General features: G+C 37.2%; 1 pseudogene; it reads right to left on the bottom strand.

Annotated features, from left to right (window-relative positions):
• The window catches only part of LOC129144368 (DNA primase large subunit-like), a 152,378-nt pseudogene that overhangs the window by 30,723 nt on the left and 108,781 nt on the right, over window positions 1-12,874 (bottom strand).

The following is a 12,874-nucleotide window of genomic DNA, read 5'->3' as shown; positions in this document are numbered from 1 at the left end:
TTCATGTGCATCTTTCCACAATAGAAAAAACTTCTTCTGAGAAACAAACCATTTCAGGCCAATGAGAGATTTTACTGTCAATATTCTGAACACATATTCTCAATTTTTTTTTTTTTTTTTTTTTTTTTGGAGACAGGGTCTCACTCTGTGGCCCAGGCTGGAGTGCAGTGGCATGATCATGGCTCACTCAGTCCCCATGGGCTCAAGCAATCCAGCAATCCTCCCACCTCAGCCTCCTGCATAGCTGACACTACAGGTGCATGCGTCCACGCCTGGCTAATTTTTGTATTTTTTTGTAGAGACTGGGTTTTGCCAAGTTACCCAGGCTGGTCTCGAACTCCTGGGCTCAAGCAACCCATAGGTCTTGGCTTCCCAAAATGCTGGGATTCAGGCATGAGCCACCGCACCCAGCTCTAAAATTTCTGTATCTCAAAATATAAATATTTCTATCATAAAATTGCAGGTTTTTAAAGGAAAAGCTGAAGTGGAAAATAAAAGCTAAAAAACAAAAGTGTTTTTAGAATAATTAGAAACTTCAGACATCTAACTAAGGCAGAAACTATTGATAGATAGATACGATACCCAAACTAACAAAACATTGAAAGGATTTTTTAACTCACTGCCAATTTTGAAAAGAAATTAATGAAAGTATTGAGATTAAAATGTACACACACACACACACACACACACACACACACACACACACACACACATATATATATATATATATATATTTGAGACAGAGTCTCGCTCTGTTGCCCAGGCTGGAGTGCAGTGGCATGATCTCTGCTCACTGCAAGCTCCACCTCCCAGGTTCACACCATTCTCCTGCCTCAGCCTCCCAAGTAGCTGGGACTAGAGGCGCCCGCTAGCACGCCCGGCTAATTTTTTGTATTATTAGTAGAGACGGGGTTTCATCGTGTTAGCCAGGATGGTCTCGATATCCTGACCTTGTGATCCGCCTGCCTCGGCCTCCCAAAGTGCTGGGATTATAGGTGTGAGCCACCACACCCAGCCAACGTACACCAATATTTTAAGGAGAAAAAGCTGAGGTGCCAATAAGAAATGACCAATATAGATTATATATCTATATATTATTCACTGGTCATCAGCTATGTATTCCTGAGAAATAATTTTCCAATAGTCTTAAATTTCTGAACATTTTGCAAATAGAGGCAACAACGGCTTTTACTTCAGACCATTTTTTCAAAGATGTTCATGTAACACAATGGTCTCCAACCTTTTTGGAACCAAGGACCAGTTTCGTAGAAGACAATTTTTCCATGGGCCAGGGTGGAGAGGTGGTTTCAGGATGAAACTGTTCCGCCTCAGATCATCAGACATTATTAGTTCGATTCTCATAAGGAGGGCACAACCTAGATCCCTCACATGCACAGTTCACAATAGGGTTCGAGCTCCTATGAGAATCTAACATGGCCACTGATCTGACAGGAGGTGGGGCTCAGGCAGTAATGCTTGCTTGCCCTGGCTCACCTCCTGCTGTTCCTAACAGGCCATGGACCAGTACCATGTAACATGGCCACTGATCTGACAGGAGGTGGAGCTCAGGCAGTAATGCTTGCTTGCCCTGGCCACCTCCTGCTGTTACTAACAGGCCATGAACAAGTACCAGTCCGTGGCCCAGGGGTTGGGGACCTCTGATATAATGAACAGCCCTGGAAGACAATGGTTCCTTCCACTGGATTAAAGAGCAGACATATGGCAGGAGAATTGCTTGAACCCAGGAGGCAGAGGTTGCAGTGAGCAGAGATCGCGCCATTGCACTCTAGCCTGGGTGACAAGAGTGAAACTCTGTCTCAAAAAATTAATTAATTAATTAAAAATAAATTAAAAAAAGAGTATACATACTTACTGTCCATAATAAAAGGTTCAGATTCCCTAAATTCAGGGTTTCCCTCCTCCAACACAAGCCACTGCATGTGCAGGTAGTACCTGGCCTTCATGTTGCTCTGTGGGAAGTAGGGCTCAAGGAATGAATGCAAGAAAAGGCTGGCATACTGCTATTGCTGGAATTGTCATGTCTTCTGCCAGAATCCATAAAAGTGTGGCAGCTAAGTTCTTAGCTTGCAAGTAGGGTAAAATCTCAGATCCTTCACAGTTCCTAACATGGATCAGATACTATGCTAGGTACTGGGAGCTCAGAGGGATAAGGGTTAGAATTTCATACCCAAAGACCTTGCAGTCATCTAGTACTACTGCTATTACCATCTATCCATTAGGCACACGACCATTTAACTTAAACTTCATTAATAACATTATACTTTCTTTCTAACTTTTAATCAAAGTAATGTATGTAAGGAAAAAAACTGAAGTACATTATGGCTTATTATTAAAATTAACAGTTCTCATATCACATTTCTTCCCACTACTTGGTTAGTTCCCAAGAGGCAATTACTTTAACCATTTCCATTTTTTATTACATAGGATGTTGTCTATGTCACTCTAAGTTATATGTTTATACTTTAAGTTCCTGATATAAACTTAATCCACTGCATTTTTACTATGAAAAGTAAATATTTTGGCTCATTATGCTACTTACCATCTACCCTTTCTTTCTCCCCCCATTAAAAAAAAGAAATTAAGTGGTTCATGTCTATAATCTCAGCACTTTGGGAGGCCAAGGTGACAGGACTCCTTGAGCCATGAGTTCAAGACCAGCCTAGGCAACACAGCAAGACCTCTATCTCTACAAAAGAGTAAAAAATTAGCTGGGCATGGTGATGTGCACCTGTAACCCCAGCTACTTAGGAGACTGAGGCAAGAGGATCACTTAGGCCCAGGAGTTCGAGGTTGCAATGAGATATGATCACACTACTGCACTCCAGCCTGTGTGACAGAGCAAGGCCCTGTTTATTTAAAAAAAAAAGAAAAAAAGAAAAAAATTAAGGTATAATTTCCACACAGTAAAATATATCCCCTTTTTACTCAGGGACTAAGTTTTTTCTAAAAAAGTAAAAGTTTTTAAATAAAATATATTTCCTTTTATCATAGTTCTGCAACATTTGACAAATTCAGTTTTGATATTACCCTGCGATCAACACAGATCATTCCCATTACCCAAAAATATTTCCCTTGTCCTTTATAACACCTCTCCTGCTCCCAGCAATCACTATGTACCTACAGATTTATCATACAAATAGAATTATACACTATAGTGCTTTTGAGTCTGACTTCTTTCACTTGGTATAATGTATTCGAGAACCTTACATCTTAATGGGTATGCCAGTAATTTATTCCTTTCTATTGCCAGGTAATATTCCATTGTATGACTATACCACAATTTGTTTATCCAATCACACACTGAAGAACATCTGGGTTGTTTCTAGTTTTTGGCAATTATGAATAATGCCTACACTATAAACACTTAGGAACAGATTTTTATGTGGACTTATGCTTTTATTTCAATTCTATAAATACTAGTTACAGGTATCACTGTGTCACATAGCATGTGTAAGCTTCACTTTATAAGAAATTGCCACACTCCTTTTCAAAGTGACTCTATGACTTGCATTTCCTCCACTATTGTATGAGACCTTCAGTCACTCTGCATCCTCACTAGCACTTAGTATTGCTAGATTTTTTTAAATTAGACCAATTCTATTTGGCATATCATGGTATTCATTGTAGTTTTAAATTTCATTTCACTAATGAGCTATATTTTTTCATGTGCTTATATTTACCATTCACACTTTTTCTTTGGTGAACTGTCTACTCAAATGTTTTGCCCGTTTAAAAAACTGTTTTCTAATTACTGAGTTTTGAGAGTTCTTTATATCTTTTGGATTCACATCTTTTATGAAATTTATGATTTGCAAATATTTTCCTCCAGTCTGTGGCTTATCTTGTTCTCTTAAAGCTGTCTTTTGCAGAGCAAAATTTTTAATTTTGGTAAAGTCTAATTTATCACTATTTTCTTTCAGGGAACACACCAAACCGAAGGTCGTGCAGATATTCTGTTTTCTTTTGTAAGTTTCACATTTTACAGTTACTTAGTTCTATAATCCATTTTTAAATAATTTTTATATAAGCTTGGAGGTATATGTCTAGGATTTTTGCATTTGGATATCCAATTGTTCTAGATCTACTTGTTCTAGAACTCTGGAGTTGTCTGGAACTCTACATTACCATTTCCTTATTAAATTGCCCTGGCACCTTTGTTTAAAAATCAGTTGCCCATATATATGTGGGTCTATTTCTGAACTCTATTCTGTCCAATTAATCTGTCTTCATCATTTCCCTAATACCACACCATCTTAATTACAATAGTTTTCAGTAAGTTTTGAAATCAGGAAACATGTGTCTCCAGTTTGTTTTTCATTTTCATCAGTCTTTCATATAAAGATCTTATGTATATTTTGGATTTCTGGTACTGCTGTATATGGTATTAGGTTGCTACAAAAGTATTTGCAGTAAAAGCCACAATTATGTTTGCAGCAAACTAATACTTTTTGAAATGTTTAATTTCCAATTGTTCACTGTAAGAAATAGAATTGATTTTTGTATATTGAGTTAGTATCCTTCCACCTACTAGTTACAGTAGCATCTTGCTAGGTTCTTTGAGATTTTTTACATTGATAATCACTTTGAGAATAGAAAAAGGTTTTCTTTCTTCTTTTCTAATCTTTTGTTTTTCTTGCTTTATTGCTCTGCTTTAAATCCTACTTTATAGGATTTCAAATTATTTACATTTGTAATGGATTTCAAAGACCTAGACTATGATCTACCTGGGTTACTATTTCATGTCTCCTGTTGTTGGGTAACATGTTCTACAGATGTTAATTAGGTAAAGTTGGTTGACAGTATTGTTCAAGGCTTCTATATCCTTCCTGACTTTCTGCCTGCTTCTTCTGTTAATTATTAAGAGGAGTGCTGAAGTCTCCAAATATAACTGTGGATTTGTCTAGTTGTCTTTTCAGTTCTCTATTATTAATTCATGTATTTTGAAGCTATGTTTTTGGGGCATAAATATTTATAATTTTTATATCGTGTTGGTGAATTGACTGCTGTGTATTTCTCTTTTCGGGGAGGAGAGGAGAATAAATGCAGCGGTACCCATTTTCTTTGGCCATATTCTGTTGTTTAATTGCTGTTTCTTAGGCTGGATACCAAGCTCATTAATTTTCAGTGATTTTGTAACACTATTAAGGTTAATTAAAAAGGAAAATGAAATGTGATCCTGTAAGTATGCTTTATAAAAAAAATCAGCAACACCAGCTGAGTCACAATGATCTCTTTTCTGATCACCAACATTTTGATTACTTAAAACATCTATTTCTTGGCCAGGCGTGGTGGCTCACGCCTGTAATCCCAGCACAGTGGGAGGCCGAGGCAGGCGGATCACCCAAGGTCAGGAGTTTAAGACTGGCCTGGCCAACATGGTGAAACCCCATCTCTACAAAAATACAAAAATTAGCTGGACATGATGGAGGGTGCCTGTAATCCCAGCTACTTGGGATGCTGAGGTGGGAGAATCACTTGAACCCGGGAGGTGGAGGTTGCAGTGAGCCGAGATTGCACCATTGCACTCCAGCCTGGAAGACAGAGCAAGACTCTGTCTCCAAAAATTAAAAAAAAAATCTATTTCCTATAGTTGAAGGTATCTTTTTCAAGTAGTTTTCTCTGAGATAAAAATAACCACATGGAGTTCTACCTTATGTACATTTTAATGATGTTTTTCTTAACTCTCATTCAATATTTTAATGTACGCTTGGAGTTTTCAAGATCTAATCTGCACTTAGGCCAACCTACAAAATTCAACCTTATCAAAATGTTTTACATGGAATTTTCATTCATTAACTCTCTGCCCTTTAGAATACAGTCCACCAGCTGCTTCACTCTAGTGAGATCCACTCAATAAAGACATCAAATAAAAGCAAGATATTATTTACAGCTTGCTGGCATGCACTATACATCTGTGTTCATCTCAGATAAAAGGTTACAATGCAGGTCTAAAGGGTAATGTGAAAATTACTAACCAGCTTCAGCTAAGTAAGGAGTATACTTATGGATCAAGGGCAAATGGAGAAATACAGTGGAGTCAAAAGCAAAGAGTATACAAACATGGTCATTACTATTAACTATAAACATTAATTTTCTTGAGATAATGTTAGTATATTAAGATTATTTTTTTAAAGGTGATTCTTTATGACTGCTAAAAAACGCCTCTAATTTCTTCTAGATTCCCTATCACATTTGTTGGTGGTAGTTTCTAACCTTTTCTATAACCAGAATATCATTCATAACCCCTTTACTCTCCAGCTGATGACCTTACTTTATTTACAAGGAAGAGTAAGACCAGTTGATACACTCCATCAACTTCCCTTTGCTGTGTCTTAACTATTTCCTCTATGTTCCCACATTGCTGAGGGGTATGCCTTTCTCCGTCACCATTCTTTGGTTCAAGTGCATATCGTCCTTCCTCCAATAAGTTACTTTTTCACTTGTGTCTTTGAGTTCCTATTTGCCTCTCTCTGCATACCACCATGCATACTCTAGGATCCACCTCATACCTAAATATGCCCATTCACTCTTCCAACATTTTTAAAGCACCTAACAAGTGTAACTCATTGGATTACCATGAGATAGAAAGTTAAGTAAAAATCCAGTCCTCCTTTCAGGAAACTCACAAACTATTGGGAAAGATGAACAGGTAAACAAATAATTACAATCAAGTATAACAAATGTTAAGAGCAAAGGCATGTGCAATCCAGTCATGGTATAAAGGAAAGAGAACTTAATTCTGCTTGGTTAGAGAGTTATTTTCTTTCTTTTATATCTTCATCAAGCCCACCCTCTCTGACAGTTCTTTCTTCTCCTCCTCTTTCTACAGATAGGCTCAGGTCTTAAACCCAGAAATGAACAATCCTATGATGCTTAAGCTAATATCACTCTAGCATCCCCTTTACTGGCACTTTTTTTTTTTTTTCTTGAGACAGGATCTCAATCCATTGCCAATGCTGGAGTGCAGTGGCATGATCACGGCTCCCTGGAGGCTCAACTTCTTGGGCTCAGGTGATTCTTCCACCTCTGCCTCCTGAGTAGCTGAGGCTACAGTTGAATGCCACCACACCTGCTAATTTTTTGTAGAGACAGGTTTTTGCCATGTTGCTCAGGCTGGTCTTGAATGCCTGGGCTCAGCAGTCTGCCTGCCTCAGCCTCCCTACTAAGTGCTAGCATTACAGGTACAAGCCACTGCACCTGGCCTGACACATTTTTTGAAAAGGTTATTTACTGTCTTTCATTAATTTTTTAAGCAAGTATAATCTTGCTTTTGGTTTCCACCATTTTACTGACACCTCACCAAAGTCAAAGTCAAATAATCCTCTCAGCATATCCAACCACCTTTTCTTAGTTCTCTCCATGAAAAGAAATCTCTGCTACAAGGGACTCTGTGGAACTTATTCTCTTCTCAAAATTTTCTCCTTGATTTTTGTGATACTTCACTACCTTAATGTATTTTCTCCCTCTCTCCCCATTTCTGTTCAGTCTTCATTGATCCCACCTCCTTTTAATGCTTGACAAAGAGAAGGATTAGCCAAGATTACATTTTCATAAAACAGGTTTTGACTCCCTACCTCTTCTCTCTCTCCAGAAAACTCATTATAATAAGCTGTAAAGTAGAGTGGAGTTCAGGGGAAAAAAAAAATCTTAGGAGTCAGAAAGCATGGCTTCAATTTTTGGTTCTACCACTGACTTCCTACCTATGCACCGTGGCATGTCACATCCTAGGACTCCAAAAAAGAGAATGGCTTTCTACCTATGCTACAATTCTAACTGAAAAGACCATCAGATTTCTAGTCCTAAATTATCTAATGCCCTAAATCCACATTAATACCATTTAAATGCAGACATAATATGTTAACACTTGTATTGTTTTCAAAAAGGTGATCCTTTATGACTGCTTAAAAAAAAAGCCAGTAATTCTTTATTTCTAGATTCCTTATCAAATATGTTAGCAGCAGTTTATAACCACTAAAATTAAGTCACTCAAACCGAAACCAACTATACTTCCTTTAAGTTACCTATTAGTATTTATGTATTGGTGCCACCATTATCCTAAGCTTGAAATCTTAATACTCCTATAGTCTTTCATTTGTGCATTCTCTCTCCCTAATTCCCAACCTTCATGCAAGGCCTAATTCAAAGGGCATCTCTTCCATAAAGGGTTCCTTGACCTCTTCAGCTGGTTATAGTCTTTCCCTCATCAGAAGACCCAAGACAGTCTATGTGTACCTCTCATGACACTTGGTTTATGTTTTTTTTTTTTCAGACACTGGTTTTGTGGGAGCAGGATTTATATCTGATTCTTCCTTGCATACTCTATGGCACCTTGAACACTGCTTTGCTCAAAGTACTAAAAAACTATGTAAGATTTGTTATCTGAACTTTGGACACAGAAGCAGCCATAAAGTTGTCTAGAGTAACAATTTTCTTTAAATAAAAATAACAATTTAAAGATGTATGATGATTTAGATGTTCTAACTCTAAAATATATAATGTTCTTCTTAAGCTAAGGAAGCAGAAGCTCTTCCCCTATTCCTTCAAAATTCCAGTCAACTTGAAAGCACACTATAGAAAATAGTCTTTGCTATGTCACAATATTAATTTTTTAAAGGTAGACTTACTAAAAAATGTACTATTTAACATTTGGTTTTACAATCTGAGCATTTCCATTGTTCATAAGACAAAGTATTTTGACAAACTCTTTGATCTGCCATCAGAAGTGTAGATTAAACACAGCAATAACTGATGCCTATCAGAACATTCAGCCAGTGTGTACTACATTATCATCTGCTCAGAAAACAATTTCCCAAAATGAAATATGCTGTCATTAATTTTCAGCTTCATTAATAAGCTTCCATGCATTGCTCAAAAATTTTATTTTTAAAGATGTAGTCCTCAAGTGAGATAGTAAAACAAACTGAGGTGCGGGGGAAGGTTTCCAGCTTCCTTTATGATTAGGAAAAATAAAAATGCAGCTTAGCAGACAGAGGAACTAGAATTTCCCAAGAGACTAAACCAGATAAGTCAAGGTTTTAACTTAATTCATCTTGAAGATAAGATGTCTGGTGTGAGGCCTGACAAGTAGTACACAGTATCACTGCAAGAACATTAAATAAAACCGAGAGATCTGTCTAAGGCCTCGTTACTGCAGATGCAGAGAGAAGAATATGACCTACCTGGCTTATCCCTCCAGGAGAGATCTTGTATGACTGCAACTTTTGCTTCAGCAGCTCTGGATCACTGTGACGGAATGGGCACCCTGACAACAAAAAATAAGCCAGCACACAAACAAGGTTATTTACCCACAACTTAGTACAATACCACACTCGAGAGACCATCTAAGCTCCCCTTAATTGTCTAACAGCTTATTAATAAAAAAAGGTAATTGCCCATGGGTGCAACTGCTTTCCTCTTTTTATCTAAATGATTACTTAGCTGTATGGTTATCAGGGCACTCCAGGCTCAAGAGTTACATAAAACATTGCAGCATTCTCAGGCTAAGATGTCCATTCAACAGGAAGAGGGAAAACAGCTTTAATTACACTCCTTGCTAACAAGCACAAATAATCACAAAATAGCTGCATAATAGTTTATTTTAAAACTTTATACAATCTTCTTATATTCTAGTCTAAAAATTATATAAAAGGCATATGAGAGAAGGAAGATAGATAAACAAAAGGAAAAACATGCAAACTCTGAGAAAGAAAAAAATTCAACATAATTTTCAAATGTAAATTATATGCCTATTTCCTAAAGCGTAGAATCTATGAAAAAGTAAAAGAATCATGGATGGAAATGAGATGAAAAAATAAACTATTTCATAGAAAAACAACTTATGGTGGATGTGTGTCATCTCTATATTATTTCATGAAAAAAATGAAAGACCACTAGAAATATTCACATAAATAAGAATAGAGAAGAATTTGAAATACAAAAGCTGTTTTAGGACAAAATCTAGAAAATTTTAGATATTTTAATAAACTGCAATGGTAAGTCAAAATGCTTATTAAAAATTTAATATAGAAAAGTCTTTTTTTTTCAGTCATACAGTTGATAGATTTGTAAGTTAATAATTGTGCATTTTTCACAAATTAGAAAATCTAGAGGAAATGACTAAGTTCCAGGAAACACACAACCTTCCGAGACTGAAGCAGGAAGAAAGTGAAAATCTGAACAGACCAATAATGAGGTCTGAAATTGAATCTGGAATAAAAAAACCTATCAACCAGAAAAAGCCCTGGACCAGGTAGACTCACAGCCAAATTCTACCAGATGTACAAAAAGAATTGGTACCAATCCTACCAAAACTATTCCAAAAAACTGAGGAGGGGGGACTCCCCCCATTAACTCAATTTATGAAGCCAGCATCACCCTGATACCAAAATCTGGCCGAGACACAATGAAAAAAAGAAAACTTCTGGCCAATATCTCTGATGACCATAGAATCAAAAATCCTCAACAAAATACTAGCAAACTGAATCCAGCAGCACATCAAAAAGCTAATTCACCATGATCAAATAGGCTTTATTTCTGGGATGCAAATCTGACTCAACATATGCAAATCAATAAAAGTGATTCACCACATAAACAGAATTAAAAACAAAAACCATATTATCTCAATAGAAAAAGCTTTCAATAAAATCCAATATCCTGGCCAAGCGTGGTGGCTCACGCCTGTAATCCCAGCACGTTGGAAAGCCGAGGCAGGCGGATCACGAGGTAAGGAGATCAAGATCATCCTGGCTAACACGGTGAAACCCCGTCTCTACTAAAAATACAAAAAATTAGCTGGGCATGGCGGCAGGCACCTGTAGTCCCAGCTACTCAGGAGGCTGAGGCAGGAGAACGGCATGAACCCAGGAGGCGGAGCTTGCAGTGAGCCCAGATGGCACCACTGCATTCCAGCCTGGGAAACAGAGACTCCGTCTTAAAAAAAAAAAAAAAAAAAAAAAAAAAATCCAATATTCCTTCATGACAAAAACCCTCAAAAAACTAGATACCAAAGGAATATACCTCAAAATAATAAGAACTATCTAAGAGAAACCCACAGCCAACATCATACTGAATGGGCCAAAGCTCAAACCATTCCCCTTGAGAATGGGAACAAGACAAGGATGCCCATTCTCACCACTCTTACTCAAAATACTACTGGGAGTCTTACCCAGAGCAATCAGGCAAAAGAAAGAAATAAAAGCCATCCAAATAGGCAAAGAAGTCAAACTATCTTTCTTTGCTGATGATATGATTCTATACCTAGAAAACCCTAAAGAATGCACCAAAAAGTCTCCCGGAATTAATCAATGACTTCAGCAAAGTTTCAGGATACAAAATTGATATACAAAAATCAGTAGCATTTCTTTTTTTGAGACAGAGTCTCACTCTGTCACCTGGTGCAGTGGTGCCATCTCAGCCAACTGCAACCTCCGCCTCCTGAATAGCTGGGATTACAGGTGCACGCCACCACACCTGGCTAATTTTTGTTTTGCTTTTTAATTTTAGTAGAAATGAGGTTTCACCATGTTGGCCAGGCTGGTCTTGAACTCCTGACCTTAAGTGATCTACCCCTGTTGGCCTCCCAAAGTGCTGGGATTACAGGCATGATCCACCACAACCAGCCTTAAAAATCAGTAGCATTTCTACATACCAACAATGTTCAAGCTGAGAGCCAAATCAAAAACACAATTCTCTTTAGAGTAGCCACCAAAAATTAAATAAATAAAATATTTAGGAATACATCTAAGCAAGGAAGTGAAAGATCTCTACAAGAAGAACTACAAAACGCTGCTGAAAGAAATCAGAGACAACACAAACAGGAAAACATTCCATGCTCATGGATTGGAAGAATCAATGTCATTAAAATGGCCATACCACCCTAAGTAAATGGCCATACCACCCTAAGTAATGTACAGATTCAATGCTATTTCTATCAAACTACCAATGTCATTTTTCACAGAATAAGAAAACAACTATTCTAAAATTCATAGGGAACTAAAAAAGAGCCTAAATGACCAAAGCAATCCTAAGCAAAAGGAACAAAGCCAGAGGCATCACTCTACCTAACTCCAAACTATACTATAAGGCTATTGTAACCAAAACAGTATGGTACTGGTACAAAAACCGACACATAGACTAATGAAACAGAATAGAGAATCAGAAATAAGACAGCATACCTACAAACTATCTGACCTTCAACAAAGTCAATAAAAATAGGCAATGGAGAAAGGACTCCCTATTCAATAAATGTGTTGGAATAACCAGCTAGCAGAGACATGAAAATTCTAAGAATAAAAAAGAAATGCTAGCGATCAAAAACACCGTAACAGAAATGAAGAATGTCTTCAATGGGTTCATCAGTAGACTGGACATGACTGGGGAAAATCCTTGGATCTTGTGGATATGACAAATAGAAACTTCTGAAACTAAAAAGCAAAGAGAAAAAAGACAAAAACAAAACAAAACTAAATACAATATCTAAGAACTACGGGACAACTATAAAAGGTATAACGTGTAAATGAAATCCCAAAAGGTGAAAAAAGAGAGAAAAGAACAGAAGCACAGATGGGGAGAAAACATTTGCAAAAGACAAATCTGATAAAGTACTGTTATGCGAAATACACAATGAACTCTTGTAAACTATGGGCTTTGGATGATAAGGATTTGTCAATGTAGGTTCATCAGTTGTAACACATGTACCAGTGTGGTGTGGGATACTGACAGCAATGGAGGTTGTGCGTGTGTTGGGGCGTGGAGGTACATGGGAACTATGAACTTCCCACACGATTTTGCTGTGAACCTAAAACAGCTCTAAAAAATTAAGTTTATTACTTTTTAAAAATGGAATAAGTAAATG

Source organism: Pan troglodytes, chromosome 5, assembly GCF_028858775.2.
Source record: "Pan troglodytes isolate AG18354 chromosome 5, NHGRI_mPanTro3-v2.0_pri, whole genome shotgun sequence".
Lineage (NCBI taxonomy): Eukaryota > Metazoa > Chordata > Mammalia > Primates > Hominidae > Pan > Pan troglodytes.
Note: the sequence above shows the minus strand (reverse complement) of the source record. Positions and strands in the feature narration are given on the sequence as shown.